Raw genomic sequence first — 21252 nt, forward strand, 5'->3', positions numbered from 1 at the left:
AGAAGAAGCTCTTCCCGGGTCATCATACAACTCAGTCATTGCAGTAAAGAAGGTGTCCATGCCACTCAAGGCAGGATGGCGCTGTTCGACCATATGGAGCGCCCAGGCTTGTGGTTCCCCTTGAAGCAGTGAGATGACGGCCCCCACTTTAATCTCCTCATTAGAGTAGGTCCTTGGGAGCAAGGAGAAATGAAGTCGACAGGCACTCTGGAACCAACGAAACTTCGTGCGGTCGCCAGAAAACCGCTCAGGAAGGGGCAATCTTGGTTCTGGTGCAGGACCCACAGCACCCTGTGCCGCGGCAGGTTCGGGATTGATGGGAGGAGCAGGGGCAGGAACAGAAGCTAGCACCGCGGCTCCGGCCGGCGGAGTAGCAGGAGGCCGAAGTTGGTCCCGGATCTCCATGTAGCCTTTTTGGACCTCATCCACAGACAGTCGTAGCTGCGTAACCAGTTCATATAGAATCTCTACAGGTGAAGGAGTCTCACTAGCGTCCATAATGGCTGCTCGTTACTGTTATCTTCGGTGGTATCTTCAGACGCTGTTGACCTTTCCACTGAAGGAAGAGGCGTTACCCAGAAGTGGATCTAAGCGACCACGGGTCTTCGCCCACACCCCCTGGAGGGGAGTGCGGGATTTCGCTGCCTAGTGCCCAGCCAGGTCACAACTGGGATAACCTCAGCAAGTGGTCAGGAGAACAACGACGCTAATATGTGAGATGAGCAGACGTAGTCAGACAGTAGCCAGAGGTCCGGGGCAGGAGAGATCAGCGTAGTCGGGTCACAGGCCAGAGGTCGGGGCAGGCGGCAATCAGCAAAACGAGGTACAATCCAAGAGTCGGGGCAGGCGGCAATCAGGAGAAGTCGGGGTCACAAGCCAAGGGTCAAATCCAGGAGTCTATACAGCAAACGAATAACCAGAGTTTCCACGGGGCTTACGCCAAGCTGTCAGAACGAGCAGCACTGGAGTAATGGCCAGTGCTGCTTTTATACTGGATTTTGGCGCCGAAATTAACGCCCTGCGCATGCGCACTGCGCGCGCAGTGATGCGCGCATGCGCGCGCACGCGCAGTGCCGTGCACAGGCACGCGCAACCGTGCACGCGCGCAAAACCTTGCGCATGCGCGCGCACAACAGCCCGCGCGCATGCGCACACCGCACAACGCCGCGCGCCGCCAACCAGGAAGTCTAGACACAACAGCCAAGGACCCCCTGTGCGTGCGCACCCCGGAAAGGACACGAGACCGACGCCGGGACCTGAGACGGTGAGTGTGACAGCTGCTGTGTACTGCCCTTCTGCTGTCTGTCTGTGTTTCCCACTGCCAGGGTACACAGAATTACCATCTGCTGCCACTCTGCCACCAGCTATTACGTCCAACAATAGCTATATCTGTGTAATTTGCTGTAAAAAAAAATAAAAATAAAATAAAAAAAAAAAGGTTTAATTTTTCTGAGGTGCCCGGGTTGAAAACTGTGTTGTCCCAGTTGTGTATTGAACATGATGTGGGCTGCACGACCGCTGTCTGGGACCTCCTGTTGTGTTTATTTACAGCCCTGGTATCACCGCTAGGTACCAGGGCTATTATGTCACGCTGCCTGCCTGCTGCCACACTCACACTACTCCTCCATTCCTCCTGCTGCTGCTGCTGTCTGTCTGTGTTTCCCACTGCCAGGGTACACAGAATTACCATCTGCTGCCACTCTGCCACCAGCTATTACGTCCAACAATAGCTATATCTGTGTAATTTGCTGTAAAAAAAAAAGAAAAAAAAAAGGTTTAATTTTTCTGAGGTGCCTGGGTTGAAAACTGTGTTGTCCCAGTTGTGTATTGGACACGATGTGGGCTGCACGACCGCTGTCTGGAACCTCATGCTGCGTATTTACGGCCTGGTACCACCGCTAGGTACCACAGCCTATTATGTCTTGCTGCCTGCCTCATTGACTGCCTGCTGCCACACACTCATCCTCCTCCTCCTCCTGCTGCTGAATTTACCTCCTGCTGTCTGTGTGTTTCCACTGCCAGGGAGTACATACAATGGCGCTTCCACCATGCGCCACCAGCTATTTATTACACTCAAAAATAGCTGCATTTCTTTATATATATATATATATATATATATATATATATATATATACTTTTAAATACTTTGTGATATTATTTTTAGAGGTGTCCGGGTTGAAAACTGTGTTGTCCCAGTTGTGTATTGGACATGATGTGGGCTTCACGACCGCTGTCTGGGACCTCATGCTGTGTATTTTCGGCCTGGTACCACCGCTAGGTACCACAGCCTATTATGTCTCGCTGCCTGCCTCATTGACTGCCTGCTGCCACACACTCATCCTCCTCCTCCTCCTCCTGCTGCTGAATTTACCTCCTGCTGTCTGTGTGTTTCCACTGCCAGGGAGCACATACAATGGCGCTTCCACCATGCGCCACCAGCTATTTATTACGCTCAAAAATAGCTGCATTTCTTTAAAAGAAAAAAAAATATACTTTTAAATACTTTGTGATATTATTTTTAGAGATGTCCGGGTTTAAAACTGTGTTGTCCCAGTTGTGTATTGGACATGATGTGGGCTTCACGACCGCTGTCTGGAACCTCATGCTGTGTATTTATGGCCTGGTACCACCGCTAGGTACCACAGCCTATTATGTCTCGCTGCCTGCCTCATTGACTGCCTGCTGCCACACACTCATCCTCCTCCTCCTCCTCCTGCTGCTGAATTTACCTCCTGCTGTCTGTGTGTTTCCACTGCCAGGGAGCACATACAATGGCGCTTCCACCATGCGCCACCAGCTATTTATTACGCTCAAAAATAGCTGCATTTCTTTAAAAAAAAAATATATATACTTTTAAATACTTTGTGATATTATTTTTAGAGGTGTCCATGTTGAAAACTGTGTTGTCCCAGTTGTGTATTGGACATGATGTGGGCTTCACGGGACCTCATGCTGTGTATTTATGGCCTGGTACCACCGCTAGGTACCACAGCCTATTATGTCTCGCTGCCTGCCTCATTGATGCTGCCACACACTCATCCTCCTCCTCCTGCTGCTGAATTTACCTCCTGCTGTCTGTGTGTTTCCACTGCCAGGGAGCACATACAATGGCGCTTCCACCATGCGCCACCAGCTATTTATTATGCTCAAAAATAGCTGCATTTCTTTAAAAAAAAAATATATATAGAACAGAAAGAAGTGAAGAAGAAGATGATATAGAAGAAGATGATATAGAAGAAGATGATATAGAAGAAGATGATATAGAAGAAGATATAGAAGAAGAAGATATAGAAGAAGAAGAAGAAGAAGATATAGAAGAAGAAGAAGATATAGAAGAAGAAGACGAAGAAGATATAGAAGAAGAAGAAGAAGAAGAAGAAGAAGATATAGAAGAAGAAGAAGAAGAAGAAGATATAGAAGAAGAAGACGAAGAAGATATAGAAGAAGAAGAAGAAGAAGATATAGAAGAAGAAGACGAAGAAGATATAGAAGAAGAAGATATAGAAGAAGAAGAAGAAGGAGATATAGAAGAAGAAGAAGAAGAAGAAGAAGAAGAAGAAGAAGAAGAAGAAGAAGAAGAAGAAGAAGAAGAAGAAGAAGAAGAAGAAGATATAGAAGAAGAAGAAGATATAGAAGAAGAAGAAGAAGAAGATATAGAAGAAGAAGAAGATATAGAAGATATAGAAGAAGAAGAAGATATAGAAGAAGAAGAAGAAGAAGAAGAAGAAGAAGAAGAAGAAGAAGAAGAAGAAGAAGAAGAAGAAGAAGAAGAAGAAGAAGAAGATATATAAGAAGATATAGAAGATAAAGAAGAAGAAGAAGAAGAAGTATATACAGTACTGAACAGAATTTTAGACACACCTTCTCATTCAAACTTTTTTTTTTTAAAGGAACATCCCCACATAATCACTTGCTGTTGTTACTTGGAAAAAAGGATGTTTCTTGCATCATTCACCCCCAAAACAAGTGTTGGAAGCTATTTAAGGCCAATTCGAATAGTCAGCTCGAATAATGAGCTCGAATACCGACTCGAATAGTGAGCTCGAATACCGAGGTCGAATAGAATAGTAAAAAATATGCGACTCGAATATTCAACCTAACACGAATAATAAAAAAGGGTATCCGAGCATCCCTGTTGGTGAGTCTGCAGCCCACCAATAATCAGATTCTCTCTGCGTGTTGACACCGATCGTTACACTCTGGTGCTCCGATCCTGTCAAGTTAGGCCTCAACCCAAAATAAGATAATACACGATTCCTAAAATTCTGAAAGTTAGATCTATGGCCAGAAAACATTTCAGGTATGGACATGCGAAGGTCCGTGACTGGAGGGGATCGCACTGCATCAACGGCTGTTTGGAGTACCTGTACAGTCCCAAACAATTGAGTAATCTGAGTCTGTTTGATATTAATTACCCCGGTAAGATTGTTTACCGCGGTGGTCAGGACTCCAACTTGGTCACGCAGTGCGTCCATAATGTTTGGTCTGCTGTTCTGTAACGATTGGTGTCAGCAAAACAGATTTTCTGATTATTGGTGATCTGAAGTATCACCAATAATACAGATGCTATACCTGATTATGTGGTGATCTGCAGAATCACCAATAATGCTAGTAAAGCCAGACACCGGATTACCAATGTGAGATAGTGTTTGGTGCAACAGTAATGAGGAAGAGGAGATCTCCCGAGGAGCAGGTGACTCAGACAGTACTGCAGCCAATGATCACCTGAGGAGCAGGTGAATCCGACTGTACTGCAGCCAGTGGTCACCTGAGGAGTGGGGACCGCTGACTGTGCTGCAAGGATGATCACCTGAGGAGCAGGTGATTAAGACTATACTGCAGCCAGTGGCCACCTGAGGAACAGGGACCACTGACTGTGCTGCAAAGGATGATCACCTGAGGAGCAGGCAATTAAGACTATACTGCAGCTAGTGGACACCTGAGGTGCAGGTGTTACAGACAATGCTGCAGCTGAGCTTCACCTGAGGAGCAGGTGAAGACTCTACAGATCCCTCACCAGTGGCTAGGCCCACTGATGAGGACAGGAAGGTCAGACAAGCAGAGTAGGCAGCGTACGGACAGATAAAGTACAAAGACAGAAGGCTGATTCAGTGTCACGTTCAGGCAGAGTCGGCAACAGGAATCAGATGAGCAGAGGTACAGAATCAACAAGCAGGAGAGTAGTCAAAGGAAGCAGAAGGTCATAACAGATAATACAATGCAATTGGTACTTTAAGCTATCAACAGAATCTGGCTAAGTGTGGATCCCCAGCTCCGGCTGGTTCTAGCACACTTTGGGATCTGACTGGGGTCTGAGCGCTAACACGCTAGTATTCACAACAGCAGACATGGAGCAACTGACAGACCAGTAGTATATATACAGAAGTGCTCCGCAGTGCCGCCCTCATCACTCAGCCAATCCAAAGTACCGTTGGAGTCAGCTGACTAGACAGATCAGCTGACTCCCCTTCTATTCGCATAAAGGTCCTGTCGCTTGGCGCGCGCGCGTAGCCCTCAATCTATGTGCAATAGAAGGACCAGGCAGAGCACCAGCATGTAACTGCGCGGCAGAGGCCGCCGGCTGATACGCGGAGATAGCTGCCATGCCGCTTGCCTCTGCGGTGGTATCTCCGCTATCTATTACACTTATCATTTCTGTACTTCTGCCCATCTGATCTTGTTGCTGAACCTCTGCCTTATTATCTACTACTCTTCTGCCTAACGATTCTGTACTGTATCTGCCTCTCAGTTGCCAAACCTTGCCTGTCTGACCTCTCTACTCACCAGTAGGCCCTCGCCACTTGTGAGGTGCTCTTCTGAAAGTACCCACCAACTCCTCTGGTGAGATTTCGTTTAAACTATTCAGTTACTGTGACTGATAGTACTTTACCAGCTCCTCTGGTAAGGTCTAGCCAAACTATACAGTCACTTTTGCAGATAATACCTTACCAGCTCCTCTGGTAAGGTTTAGCCAAACTATACAGTTAATGTTACTGATAGTACCCACCAGCTCCCCTGGTGAGGTTTCATCAAACTATCAGTTACTATCATAGCTAGTACCCACCAGCTCCTCTGGTGAGGTCTAGCGTTAATTACAGATAGTGCTCGCCAGCTACTCTGGTGAGATCTATCTATTTATTCTACTGTGCACCAAACACCATACACCTTTATATATCGGCATTCTATACTTGCATTATTGGTGATACTGCAGATCACCACATAATCAGGTATAGGGCTTGATTCACAAAGCGGTGCTAACCCAGTTAGAGACTTTAGGCGTGATAACCATTGCACCATGCTGGTGAAAAGCCAGTTTAGGCGAGATAAGTTTAGGCATGATAAGTTTAGGCATGATAAGTTTAGGCATGATAAGTTTAGATAGGTTTAGATCGTGAGCAAAGTCCCGCACGCAAAGCAGCGCCATTAAACTCTATGCAAAGTGCACCAGACTTTGCTAGCGCAAAACTTTGATCCGCTGTGCACTGCGGTGCTAACCCAGTTGGTGCTTAAACTTATCACGCCTAAACTTATCACGCCTAAACTTATCACACCTAAACTTATCACACCTAAACTTATCATGCCTAAAGTGAGTTTAGGTGTGATAAAGGGCTTTTCACCAGCGTGCTAACTGTTAACACCGCTTTGTGAATCAAGCCCATAGAGTCTGTATTATTGGTGATTCTGAAGATCACACAATAATCAGACGTCTGAGTTGCAACACCCAATCGTTACAGTAAGCTTCGACAGGATTATGCCCCTGCCTGAGGGTCTTCTAGTTTCTTTCTGACGTTATGGCTAAATCAGGATCATCGTATATAACTGCCATTGCCTTAAAAAAGTCATCAACTGAGGCCAAAGCCTCATGCTCCTGAGGGAGACTATAAGCCCAAGACTGCGAATCCCCAGATAATAATGTCTTAATTAATGTAACTCTCTGATGTTCTGTACCTGACGATACTGGCCGTAACTCAAAATATGATAAACACCGGTGTTTAAAATTTCGAAAATCAGAGCGATGCCCCGAAAATTTTTCAGAAGGAGGCATCCTGGGTTCTATCACATGAGGGGAGGACACTTGTGCTTTAGGGTCTTTCAAACGGTTAACTGTTTGAATCAGCTGGTCAATCTGGGTCTGCTGCACGTTAACTGTTTTGATGAGCTCATTAACGGTGGTAGCCAGCAGATCCACCCAATTGCACAGTGTCTCCATATTATTTCTGGTCTGCTGTTCTGTAACGTTTGGGTGTTGCAACTCAGACGTCTGATTATTGTGTGATCTGCAGAATCACCAATAATACAGACTCTATACCTGATTATGTGGTGATCTGCAGTATCACCAATAATGCAAGTATAGAATGCAGATATATAAAGGTGTATGGTGTTTGGTGCACAGTAGAATAAATAGATAGATCTCACCAGAGGAGCTGGCGAGCACTATCCTCAACAACAAGGCCAGGCCTCACCAGAGGAGCTGCTGGGCGTATCTGTAATTAACACCAGACCTCACCAGAGGAGCTGGTGGGCACTATCTGTAATTAACACTAGACCTCACCAGAGGAGCTGGTGGGCACTATCTGTAATTAACACTAGACCTCACCAGAGGAGCTGGTGGGTACTAGCTATGATAGTAACTGATAGTTTGACTAAACCTTACCAGAGGAGCTGGTAAGGTACTATCTGCAAAAGTGACTGTATAGTTTGGCTAGACCTTACCAGAGGAGCTGGTAAGGTACTATCAGTCACAGTAACTGAATAGTTTAAACTAAACCTCACCAGAGAAGCTGGTGGGTACTTTCAGAAGAGCACCTCACCAGTGGCGAGGGCCCACTGGTGAGTAGAGAGGTCAGACAGGCAAGGTTCGGCAACTGAGAGGCAGATACAGTACAGAATCGTTAGGCAGAAGAGTAGTAGATAATCAGGCAGAGGTTCAGCAACAAGATCAGATGGGCAGAAGTACAGAAACGATAAGCAATAGCAAGGTCAGAGTATAGCCAGAATCATACACAGGTAATCAGTAATATAACAATAATCCTAGTCTTGTGTGAAATCCATGGTTTTCTCCCAGATCAAAGCACACCGGATACTATCTAAGGTCTGAGCGCTAACACGAGTGTATTCGCAACAGCAGACAAGTTGCCAATGACCAGTGAAGGCTTAAGAATCCAAGGAGAGCTCACAGCCGCGCCCCTTACCAATCAGCCAATCCGAGCGGTGTGAGTCACCCCTGACATCAGCCGACCGGCAGGTCAGCTGACGCGCCTTCTTCCAGCATAAAGGTCCTGTCTCCGCGCGCGATACAGCGACCCTATGAGCACGAGACAGTACCGTTCCCAGCACGCTAGACGCCGACGGAACGGATGAGGCCTGTGAACAGGGAACAAAGGCGGCTGCGGGTATACCCTGTGTGTCCGCAGCCGCCATAGTTGCAGATGTTACACTTGTGTGTTGTCTTGATATGGACATTATTTGACTCAGTACTCCTTTTCATGCAGGGATTTCATCCAGAAGATCCATGGACAAGTCAGCTGTAACCACTTTGGTCCTCCTTATGTGTCTTCCAGTCTTGAAGGGTTTCGTGTTTCCAAAGGAATGTGTTCAGGGATACGATGGAAGTGTTAGACGTTGTTGTCCAAATTACAAGAATTCGACTTGTGGTTTCAATTTAGGTAGGGGATATTGTAAAGCAGTGCAAATCCCCAAAGCCGAGTCTCCTAAGGACATCAAAGATGATGAGCGCAATAACTTCCCTCGGTTTTTCTTTAATGAAACTTGCCAATGTAACGGCAACTACATGGGCTCCAACTGCGGTGAATGTAACTTTGGCTACCGAGGACCGACCTGCGAAGAGCGGTATAACGTCACCAGGAGGGATTTCCGAGAGCTGAGTCTGGCTGAGATGACGGCCTACAATGCAGCTCTGCATTACTGCAAAAACAAGATTGATCCAGAGTTTGTCATCATGAGGACCTCCGACCGTTTCCGGAAAAGGTCTTTTGAGTTTTTAGAGGCCTCTTATTATGATGTCTTGTGTTTCACGCATTATTATGCCACCAAAGATCGGATTTCTAACTCACAAGAGAGAACTTCTGTTTATGACTTTGCCCACGGCAGCACGGGCTTCCTGTCCTGGCATCGCTACTACCTGCTACAAACTGAGAGACAAATTCAGAAATGCCTGAAGAATGATTCCTGGGCTCTGGCGTACTATCAGTGGCAATACGACTCAGAATGCTGGATGTGCGACAATGACTACTTTGGAAAAAGCAACATCTATGGCAAGATTGAATCTCAATCTGTATTTTCCACCTGGCGGGTAAGTGTTGAGACACAACAATGTTCCAGTAGTACTGCAGTGTCCTGGAGACCCCAGTTATTGAGTTCCTCTGCAGAATGCTGGTGTACCCTAGGTATTGAGTTCCTCCGTAGGGATGCTCACCGAATTCCGTGGAATCCAGATTTCCGCGATTCCGATCGGAAATTGGCAATTCCGTTCCATCGCAATGGAACGGAATTGCTCTAGCGCTAAACGGTAATTCCGGAATTGCTATGCAGAATTCCGTCGGAATGCAGATTTTTTAAGCCAATCAGAAGGAAGACCCTAGACAGAAGCTTAAAAGTGAAAACAAGAGGATTTCTGCATGAAAATAGGAATGCCAGCACCAATTACAGTCTTAACAAAAACCAACCAATCCTATGTTAGCAACCAGCTCCCTAGCTACCTGTCATCAGCTATCCCACCCATTCTGTATATAAGAGAGGTGTGACAGTCACGAAGCTTGTGGGTTTCAGTCTGGTGTTGGAGAGAGAGGAGAGACAGACCCATATTAGTTGTTTCAACATAAAACAAAAGTCTTTTTAAAGACTGTGAGAGAGAATTAGATTGAGTGTGAGCTATATTAGTAGTAGCTAGCTAGGTGTATTTGTGAGAGAGTGACAGTAGATTGTTAGTTTGAGTGGTAGATTGTAGTGTAGTGTGCTAGTAGTTGCTGTGTGGAGAGGGTAAGGGCCTGTTTCCACTACACGCAGATTGGATGCAGATTGGATGCAGAAAAACGGACTCCAATGATTGCCTATGGGCCTGTTTCCACTAAACATGAATTTTATGATGCAGATTTTCCCATAGGCCCTTATTGGAGTCAGTTTTTCTGCATCTATTCTGCATTCAATCTGCATGTAGTGGAAACAGGCCCTTAGACGGAGCCAGCCAGCAGTGCTGCTCATCCGGATTCCGGATATCTGAACGTTTTTAAGCTATCCAGCCGGATCCGGATCTCGGATACCTAGGTCCAAATCCGGATAGCTATCTGCGGATATTTGGCTGCATGACCTGGATATCTGTGGATATTGCAGATATCCGGATCCGAAACCAATTACAAAGATAAAATCTCTCCCCCCTCCCCCTAACTGTTCATGGATCTTGTCTTCCAGGGATTTGTAGGATGTCAAAAGCACGCTCACATACATTGGCCAGGAATCAAACCCAGGTCAGCTGCTTGGAGGGCAGCTATGTTCACCACTATACCACCAACACTACAGGCTGAAGCCAGCCAGTTTACTTATCTAGTATTACTTATTATAAAGGCCCAGGAGTAGTCTTAGCTACCTTAATATCTATGTTACAGCAGGGCCCTTATTACACTTTCTCTTACAGGGCTATGGAAACCATTTTGCCCATGCGATAAAGCGAGGTGCAAAAATAAAATCATACCTAGCAGAGGGTGGCTTCAATCCATCAATCTCTGGGTTATGGGCCCAGCACACCTCCACTGCACCACTCTGCAGTCTGCTTACATTTGTATACAATCTTCAAGTTTAAGAAGGGTGCATTAGTTGAAATAGTTACACTACAATCTATGTTACAGCAAGGCCCTAATGACACTTTCTCTTAAGGGGCTATGGCCACCGATTGGCCCATGTGGTAAAGCAAGGTGTAAAAAACAAAGTACATCTAGCAGAGGATGATTTCAATCCACCAACTTCTGGGTTATGGGCCCAGCACACTTCCATTGCACCACTGTGCTGCCACACGGTGAACTCTTCGTTGTAGGAAAAAGTGGCGTTAAACTTCGTGGAGCAGACTTACTTCCTCCCTCCAAAAGACACACATACATCCCCATAAAATCATGTAGCAGCAGTTGTGTGCACAGTCTCTGTGGTGCAATTGGTTAGCACATTTGGCTGTCAACCAAAAGGTTGGTGGTTCAAGCCCACCCAGGGACAGCTTTGCCTTTTGTGTTCAACAGAAGAGAACTCCAGATAGCCATGTAGAATTTTTTGTTTTGTTTTGTTTTCTTTCTTTCTTTCTTTATTTTATTTATTTTCTTTCTTTCACCCTCTTATTTTCGTATCTGTTCTGTCGCTCATATCCCTTCCCCAATAAAGTTTGTGGCCCCCAAAACAATGGAGCGAGAGCAGCAGCAATTTACTGCCACTCCTAAAAGGAAGTGGAGTGATGGCGGTGTTGGTGGATCACGGCAAGTATGTGATCAGGGTGAGGGTGGCAGCAGCAGCAGGAAGCGCTCCCCCCTGGTCAGAAAAGTCTTCCCTGTGTTCAATTTTTTTTTTTCAACAATAACATTTTTTTATTGGTTTATATTATGATATACATCCGAATTGAGGTACAATAACATATAGCATAATTCACATTACAACGGTTTGCACAATTGAGGTGTTCTTATACCTCAAGGTTGAACAAGGTATATGTAAACACTAACAGTGAGGATTTAAATCATTCATCAACAATAGAATATAGCTGATTTATCGTCCGTGTGGAACTACTTATGCTAGTGTATCATTGTTAGTATCATTTGGTAACTATACAATGGAAGTTGGGATCTCAATCAGCCATTAATAGAACCATATAGGCCGGCTGACTGCAGGTCACCCTTCCACTGTTCTGTTCGATTGAAGCAGTGGTGCTTAGACCAATCAATCGAGAGCTGTTACATCGATACTAATCTACCTGTTTGCACTACAACTATTAGTAACCTGCTTATGAATGCTATATCTGGTGGATTTCTATATGACTAAGCGTAGACTAAGTTAAGTAAAGCATAAAAAACGAACAAAGAAATGGAACGATTTAGCACCTTTTATCTCACCCTGGTTATTTTGAGTTTCCTTTAATATGAGCTCAACAGATTCGGTAATATCTACAGTGGTTATACCACTTCATTTAATTGCGTCTAGTCAGAGGTTGTTATGGGTCTCCAGAGTCGGGACAAGGTCCTCCAGCACCCAAGGCTGAGACACCAAAGTGCGCCCCTCCATCCCTCCCACCCCAGCTGTCACACACTGATTGCTATTACACTAAGAGGGCCACAGGGCCCCCAACCTCCCCAGCACCTTAATATGTAGTTATCTGGCTTGCAGTCACTGCCATGTATTCCCTTTTCTTATTTCTTTCTGCTTCAAACACAATTAGGAATGACAGCTGAATGAATTCTGCGCCCCCTCTTACACTGCGCCCTGAGGCTGGAGCCTCTCCAGCCTATGCCTCGGCCCGACCCTGTGGGTCTCAGATATTCCTCTAATAGCATATTGCGTTTGTATGTTGCTAATAGGTTGGGCAGTTCAAACGCATCTGAAGACTTCCAGTTATTCGAAATAGTGCTTAAAGTTGCCATAATTAGATGTGTGATCTGTTTGCGAAAGGTAATATCAACCTTGTTGATTCCAATGAGTAAAATCGCTAGCTGCGGGGTTACGCTAAAATTTGGGATGAGATTGCATCTGATGTAGTTTTGGACATATTTCCAGAGAGCTGCTACATAGTGGCATTCCCACATCATATGGATCATGGCGTCTGTTTGTGATGAGCAATTCCAGCAAGTTGCAGAGGTGTTAGCAGTAAACGTTGCTAGCTTTCTCGGGGTGAGATACCATCTTGTAAGAATTGTTATATATTCTTCCCAGTGGGCGTTGCATTTGGACATTTTTGATAGTATTCTTGTAGCTGTGATTATTTGGGGTACAGACAGGTTGATATTGGAGTCGTATGCCCACATTTTAACATATTTACTTATAGGTGACACTTTATATGTTAGGAGTTCATCGTACCAGGTGGAGATACCGCCTAATGGAGGTTTAGTTGAGTTGAGCATGGCCAGAATCTGACTGGATATTTGTAGGAGGCTTACTTTTTGTGCTCTTAGAAAGCTAGCAATCTTGTAGTATGTAAGTAGGGAGTTATCTGCTATGTTGTGCTTGGTTTTTAGTTCAGCAAATGTTTTTATCTTAATCCCATCTAGTATATCATTTAGGTTTATAATGTTTGCAGCTTTGAACTGTTTTCAATTTAAATCAGGAATCATGATTTGCAGGGCTGTTAGAGGAATTCTGGGTGTTACATATAGGCCCTCATAGGGAGGGTGTTTCAAAAAGAGTTCCCATGACAGTAGTGTAGCTGAGATAGTCGGGAAGGTATGTCTGGGTGGTTTGTACCCTAGCATCATGCTTGAAAGTAAATCTCTTGGACACATTGTTAATATATCTTGTTCCATTGTAACCCATCTCTTATCTTTGCTTTTTGACCACCACACTTTGGCGAATTCAAGATTACAGGCATGATAGTAAGCCCAGATATTTGGGAGTCCTGCACCTCCTTTTTTTTTTTTGTAGTGTCATAGTATTGTACGCGATCCTAGGCTTCCGTCCTGCCCAGACCAAATTATTTATATTTTTTTTTGTTTCTGTAAAGAATGAATTTTTAATAGGTATTGGTAAGGTGTGGAGTAGGTACAGGATTTTTGGGAGTAGGAATGTAACGATCGATGTCAGCAAGAACAGATTTTCTGCTTATTGGTGATCTGCAGTATCACCAATAATACAGATGTTATACCTGATTATATGGTGATCTGCAGAATCACCAATAATGCAAGTATAGCAAGACACAGGACTCCCAGGTGTAAGATAAGTGTTTGGTGCAACAGTAAATATAGATAGAGATACCAACTGTCCAGAGGAGCTGGTAGAGGGAGTGTGATGGATTGAGGAGAAGCCGCCGCGCGTTCTGACAGTGAGGCGGCGGTATCCGCGCACGGAGCGGCCGTTTCCCCGCATCAACATGCGTCTGACTCGTCTGGACCTAATAGTGCGCACAGATGGAGAGCTACGTGCGCGCGCTGCAAGACAGGCTCTTTATGCCAATAGGAGAAGGGTCAGCTGATCGAGGCGGTCAGCTGATCCCAGCTCAGCAGGTGATTGGTTGAGGTATATATCTCTTGCTGTTCAGTTGCTGGTTGTCTGGCGTTGCGAATACCTATGTGTTAGCACTCAGACCTTAGTCAGATCCTTCAGTGTGGTGGAACCAGGAGGACCTGGGAATCCACACTTAGCCAGTTACTGTATATCATATGTGTTATTCATTAGACCAGTTCCAGGGTGTAGAGACCACGGACCTCACACCCAGACTAGGAATACTGTGTATCATCTGTGTTATTCTCTAGCATAGTTCCAGGGTGTTGAGATCGCGGCCCTCACACCTCAGACTAGGGATACTGTACATCATCTGTGTTATTCTCTAGCATAGTTCCAGGGTGTTGAGACCACGGACCTCACACCCCAGACTAGGAATACTGTGTATCATCTGTGTTATTCTCTAGCATAGTTCCAGGGTGTAGAGACCACGGACCTCACCCCTCAGACTAGGGATACTGTGTATCATCTGTGTTATTCTCTAGCATAGTTCCAGGGTGTAGAGACCACGGACCTCACACCTCAGACTAGGGATACTGTGTATCATCTGTGTTATTCTCTAGCATAGTTCCAGGGTGTAGAGACCACGGACCTCACACCTCAGACTAGGAATACTGTGTATCATCTGTGTTATTCCTTAGACCAGTTCCAGGGTGTAGAGACCACAGACCTCACACCCCAGACTAGGAATTCTGTATATCATCTGTGTTATTCCTTAGACCAGTTCCAGGGGGTAGAGACCACAGACCTCACACCCCAGACTAGGAATACTGTGGGTCATCTGTGTTATTCCTTAGACCAGTTCCAGGGTTTAGAGACCACGGACCTCACACCCCAGACTAGGAATACTGTATATCATCTGTGTTATTCCTTAGACCAGTTCCAGGGTGTAGAGACCACAGCCCTCACACCCCAGACTAGGAATACTGTATAACCTCTGTGTTATTCCTTAGACCAGTTTCTGGGTGTGGGACCACGGATCTCACACCCTAGACCAGGCATTATTGGTTATCTGTTTATGAATATACCCTGCCTGTCCCTGGTTACCAAATCAGGCTCCTGTCTCTGTACTTTATCTGCTTGTGTGTGGCCGACCCGGCCTGCCCGACCTGTCTGGCTCCTCAGAGGGGGCACTGCTGCAAAACAGTCAGGGACTCCCCCTCCTGGAGTCCTTGACCACAGTAGAGTCTCTCTCTACTTATTGGACAACCTGCTACCCCGGTGGTCCAATTTCTACCTTTACACGAAACACTTACATGCTTCAGGTGTCCAGAGGTTAGCAATATATCTGTATTATCGGTGATTCTGCAGATCATCAATAATCAGGTATATATCTGTATTCTTGGTGATACTGCAGATCACCAATAATCAGATTCTCTCTGCGTGCTGACACCAATCGTTACAGGGAGGTATCTCTATAGAACACTGGAATCAGTACTCCAGCAGGCTGGAGACACAGATGGGTTAGTGATCGGTACACCCGAGGAGCGGGTGATGCTCAGTAAGACAACGTATACTGATCACCCGTGGAGCGGGTGATTCAGACTGTACTGCAGCAGATGATCACCTGAGGGGCAGGAGATCAAGACTGTACTGCAGCTATCAACCTGAGGAGCAGGTGATTCAGACTGTACTGCAGCTATCAACTTGAGGAGCAGGTGATTACTAAACTGAGAATCCCTCACCAGAACTAAGCTCACTGGTGAGGGCAGAAGAGTCAGACAAGCAGGATCGGCAACACATGGACAGATACGGTACAAAGACAGAAGACTGAATCAGAGTGAGGTATAAGCAGAGTCGGCAACAAGATCAGATAGGCGAAAGCACAGAATCAGAAGGCAGGAGAATAGTCAAGGCTAGCAGAGGGTCATAACAAATAATACAATTCAATTAGTACTTTAAGCTATCAACATAATCTGACTAAGTGTGGATCCCCAGCTCCTGCTGGTTCTAGCACACTTTGGGATCTGACTAAGGTCTGAGTGCTAACATGTAGCATATGCAACAGCAGATGAAGAGCTACTGACAGGCAGGTCCTATATATACTCAGAGCGCTCCACAGCGCTGCCCCAGTCACTCAGCCAATCCGGAGCACTACTGGAGTCAGATGACCGGCTGATCAGCTGACTCCCCTTCTACTTGCATAAAGGACCTGTCGCCTGTCGCATGCGCATAGCCCTCAGTCTATGTGCAACTGAGGGACAAGGCAAAACTCCAACATGTAACCGCGCGACGGCCTCTCCGCTATCCATTACAGTACCCATGAGGAGTGGACCCCGGACACTTCCTACACGGATTCTCAGGGTGTAACTCGTGAAACTCCTTTTTTAGTTCCTCAGCATGCATGCGGTAATCCGGCACCCAAGTTCTCTCTTCCAGGCCGTACCCCTTCCAATGGACCAGGTACTGTACAAAATTCTGCACCAACCGAGAATCTAAAATCTTCTCGACAGTGATGCTCAAATACCCCTTTTCAAAATTCGAGTTTGGTCGAATTCGAATAGTAAATTATTCGAGGTCAGTCGAATATTCGAGTCGAATAAATTTTACTATTCGATTCGACCTCGGACTTCGAGCTCACTATTCGAGTCGGTATTCGAGCTCATTATTCGAGCTGACTATTCGAATTGGCCTTAAATAGCTTCCTACACTTGTTTTGAGGGTGAATGATGCAAGAAACATCTTTTTTTCCAAGTAACAACAGCAAGTGATTATGTGGGGATGTTCCTTTAAAAAAAAAAAAGTGAAAAGAGAAGTTGTGTCCAGAATTTTGTTCAGTACTGTATATACTTCTTCTTCTTCTTCTTCTTCTTCTTCTTCTTCTTCTTCTATATCTTCTTCTTCTATATTTTCTTCTTCTATAACTTCTTCTATATCTTCTTCTTCTTCTTTTATATTGTCTTCTTCTTCTTCTTCATCTTCTTCATCTTCATCATCATCTTCTTCTTCTTCATCTTCTTTTTCTTCATCTTCTTCATCTTCTTCTTCTTCATGTTCTTCTTCTTCATCTTCTTCATCTTCTTCTTCATCTTCTTCATCTTCTTCATCTTCATCTTCTTCTTCATCTTCTTCATCTTCTTCATCTTCTTCATCTTCTTCTTCATCTTCTTCATCTTCTTCATCTTCTTCTTCTTCTTCTTCATCTTCTTCTTCTTCTCCTTCTTCATCTTCTTCTTCTTCATCTTCTTCTTCTTCTTCTTCTTCATCTTCTTCTTCATCTTCTTCATCTTCTTCTTCATCTTCTTCATCTTCTTCATCTTCTTCTTCATCTTCTTCATCTTCTTCTTCATCTTCTTCATCTTCTTCATCTTCTTCATCTTCATCTTCTTCTTCTTCATCTTCTTCATCTTCTTCTTCATCTTCTTCATCTTCTTCTTCATCTTCTTCATCTTCTTCATCTTCTTCTTCATCTTCTTCATCTTCTTCATCTTCTTCATCTTCTTCATCTTCATCTTCTTCTTCTTCTCCTTCTTCTTCTTCTTCTTCTTCTTCTTCTTCATCTTCTTCTTCTTCATCTTCTTCATCTTCTTCTATATCGTCTTCTTCTTCACTTATTTCTCTTTTCAATTTTTTTTTTAAAGAAATGCAGCTATTTTTGAGCGTAACAAATAGCTGGTGGCGCACGCATGTTGGAAGCGCCATTGTATGTGCTCCCTGGCAGTGGAAACACACAGACAGCAGGAGGTAAATTCAGCAGCAGGAGGAGGAGGATGAGTGTGTGGCAGCAGGCAGTCAATGAGGCAGGCAGCGTGACATAATAGCCCTGGTACCTAGCGGTGATACCAGGGCTGTAAATAAACACAGCAGGCAGGAGGTCCCAGACAGCGGTCGTGCAGCCCACATCGTGTCCAATACACAACTGGGACAACACAGTTTTCAACCCGGGCACCTCAGAAAAATTAAACCTTTTTTTTATGGTTTTTTGGTTTTGTTTGTAAAACAAATTACACAGATATATAGCTATTGTTTGACGTAATAGCTGGTGGCAGAGTGGCAGCAGAATGTAATTCTGTGTACCCTGGCAGTGGGAAACACAGACCGACAGCAGCAGCAGCAGGAGGAATGGAGGAGTAATGTGAGCAACTATTGTTTGACGTAATAGCTGGTGGCAGAGTGGCAGCAGAAGCTAATTCTGTGTACCCTGGCAGTAGGAAACACAGACAGACAGCAGCATCAGCAGGAGGAATGGAGGAGTAGTGTGAGTGTGGCAGCAGGTAGGCAGCGTGACATAATAGCCCTGGTACCTAGCGGTGATACCAGGCCGTAAATAAACACAACAGGAGGTCCCAGACAGCGGTCGTGCAGCCCACATTGTGTCCAATACACAACTGGGACAACACAGTTTTCAACCCGGGCACCTCAGAAAAATTAAACCTTTTTTTTTTTGTAATGGTTTTGTAGTTTTGGTTTTACAACCAATTACACAGATATAGCTATTTTTTGACGTAATAGCTGGTGGCAGAGTGGCAGCAGAAGGTAAATCTGTGTACCCTGGCGTTGGGAAACACAGACAGACAGCAGCAGCAGCAGGAGGAATGGAGGAGTAATTATGTGTGCAGCTATTGTTTGACGTAATAGCTGGTGGCAGACTGGCAGCAGAAGGTAATTCTGTGTACCCTGGCAGTGGGAAACACAGACAGACAGCAGCAGCAGGAGGAATGGAGGAGTAGTGTGAGTGTGGCAGCAGGTAGGCAGCGTGACATAATAGCCCTGGTACCTAGCGGTGATACCAGGCCGTAAATAAACACAACAGGAGGTCCCAGACAGCGGTCGTGCAGCCCACATCGTGTCCAATACACAACTGGGACAACACAGTTTTCAACCCGGGCACCTCAGAAAAATTAAACCTTTTTTTTTGTAATGGTTTTGTAGTTTTGGTTTTACAACCAATTACACAGATATAGCTATTTTTTGACGTAATAGCTGGTGGCAGAGTGGCAGAAGAAGGTAAATCTGTGTACCCTGGCGTTGGGAAACACAGACAGACAGCAGCAGCAGGAGGAATGGAGGAGTAATTATGTGAGCAGCTATTGTTTGACGTAATAGCTGGTGGCAGAGTGGCAGCAGAATGTAATTCTGTGTACCCTGGCAGTGGGAAACACAGACCGACAGCAGCAGCAGCAGGAGGAATGGAGGAGTAGTGTGAGTGTGGCAGCAGGTAGGCAGCGTGACATAATAGCCCTGGTACCTAGCGGTGATACCAGGCCATAAATAAACACAACAGGAGGTCCCAGACAGCGGTCGTGCAGCCCACATCGTGTCCAATACACAACTGGGACAACACAGTTTTCAACCCGGGCACCTCAGAAAAATTAAACCTTTTTTTTTGTAATGGTTTTGTAGTTTTGGTTTTACAACCAATTACACAGATATAGCTATTTTTTGACGTAATAGCTGGTGGCAGAGTGGCAGCAGAAGGTAAATCTGTGTACCCTGGCGTTGGGAAACACAGACAGACAGCAGCAGCAGCAGGAGGAATGGAGGAGTAATTATGTGTGCAGCTATTGTTTGACGTAATAGCTGGTGGCAGACTGGCAGCAGAAGGTAATTCTGTGTACCCTGGCAGTGGGAAACACAGACAGACAGCAGCAGCAGGAGGAATGGAGGAGTAGTGTGAGTGTGGCAGCAGGCAGGCAGCGTGACATAATAGCCCTGGTACCTAGCGGTGATACCAGGCCGTAAATGAACACAACAGGAGGTCCCAGACAGCGGTCGTGCAGCCCACATCATGTCCAATACACAACTGGGACAACACAGTTTTCAACCCGGGCACCTCAGAAAAATTAAACCTTTTTTTTTATGGTTTTTTGGTTTTGTTTGTAAAACAAATTACACAGATTTATAGCTATTGTTTGACGTAATAGCTGGTGGCAGAGTGGCAGCAGAATGTAATTCTGTGTACCCTGGCAGTGGGAAACACAGACCGACAGCAGCAGCAGCAGGAGGAATGGAGGAGTAATGTGAGCAGCTATTGTTTGACGTAATAGCTGGTGGCAGTGTGGCAGCAGAAGGTAATTCTGTGTACCCTGGCAGTGGGAAACACAGACAGACAGCAGCAGCAGGAGGAATGGAGGAGTAGTGTGAGTGTGGCAGCAGGCAGGCAGCGTGACATAATAGCCCTGGTACCTAGCGGTGATACCAGGCCGTAAATGAACACAACAGGAGGTCCCAGACAGCGGTCGTGCAGCCCACATCGTGTCCAATACACAACTGGGATAACACAGTTTTCAACCCGGGCACCTCAGAAAAATTAAACCTTTTTTTTTTTTAATGGTTTTTTGGTTTTGTTTGTAAAACAAATTACACAGATATATAGCTATTGTTTGACGTAATAGCTGGTGGCAGAGTGGCGGCAGAAGGTAAATCTGTGTACCCTGGCAGTGGGAAACACAGACAGACAGCAGAAGGGCAGTACACAGCAGCCCACTGTAGGTGTAAAATGTGTGGCTGCAGGCGACGTAATAGTCAAAATGAACCAGGCTGGCTTAGTGAGCAGGAGCCAGGAGGTGGTAAAGGGTGGTAAGGCACATTACCGATGGTTCTTAGCCAGTTCATGTCCCCCTCTCGCCGACAACAGGGGCCAGGAACTCGCCTTCCACCCACGCCTGGTTCATCTTGAGAAACGTCAGTCTGTCCACAGACTTGTGAGACAGACGTGAGCGTTTCTCGGTGACCACACCACCAGCTGCACTGAAGCAGCGCTCGGACAGCACGCTGGAAGGGGGGCAGGACAGCACTTCCAGGGCATACTGCGCCAGCTCGCTCCAGATCTCCAGGCGCTTGACCCAATACTCCATGGGATCAACAGGGGCATCGCTGTCAAGCCCGCTGTAGGACCCCATGTAGTCAGCCACCATGCGGGTCAGGCGCTGGCTGTGACCGGAGGAGGATGCTGCTGCATGCACCTCCTCTCTAGTCACTGCTGCCGGAGCCTCTACAGTCCTGTAGAGCTCGTGGCTGAGAGACAGCAGGTCTGTGGGGCGCTTGCTGCTGGATGCAGGCACCTGCTGCTGCCTCTGTGCTGGCTTCTGGACAGTGGGGGTGGAAGGCTGGGGG

General features: G+C 45.8%; 1 non-coding gene across 1 annotated transcript; it reads left to right on the forward strand.

Moving 5' to 3' along the window:
- The first annotated feature begins 11146 nt into the window (after positions 1 to 11146).
- Positions 11147 to 11220, forward strand: TRNAD-GUC (transfer RNA aspartic acid (anticodon GUC)). Its single transcript has one exon. It is a non-coding gene; the product is annotated as a tRNA-Asp (tRNA).
- Positions 11221 to 21252: the final 10032 nt, after the last annotated feature.

This window comes from Hyperolius riggenbachi, chromosome 2 (assembly GCF_040937935.1).
Source record: "Hyperolius riggenbachi isolate aHypRig1 chromosome 2, aHypRig1.pri, whole genome shotgun sequence".
NCBI lineage: Eukaryota > Metazoa > Chordata > Amphibia > Anura > Hyperoliidae > Hyperolius > Hyperolius riggenbachi.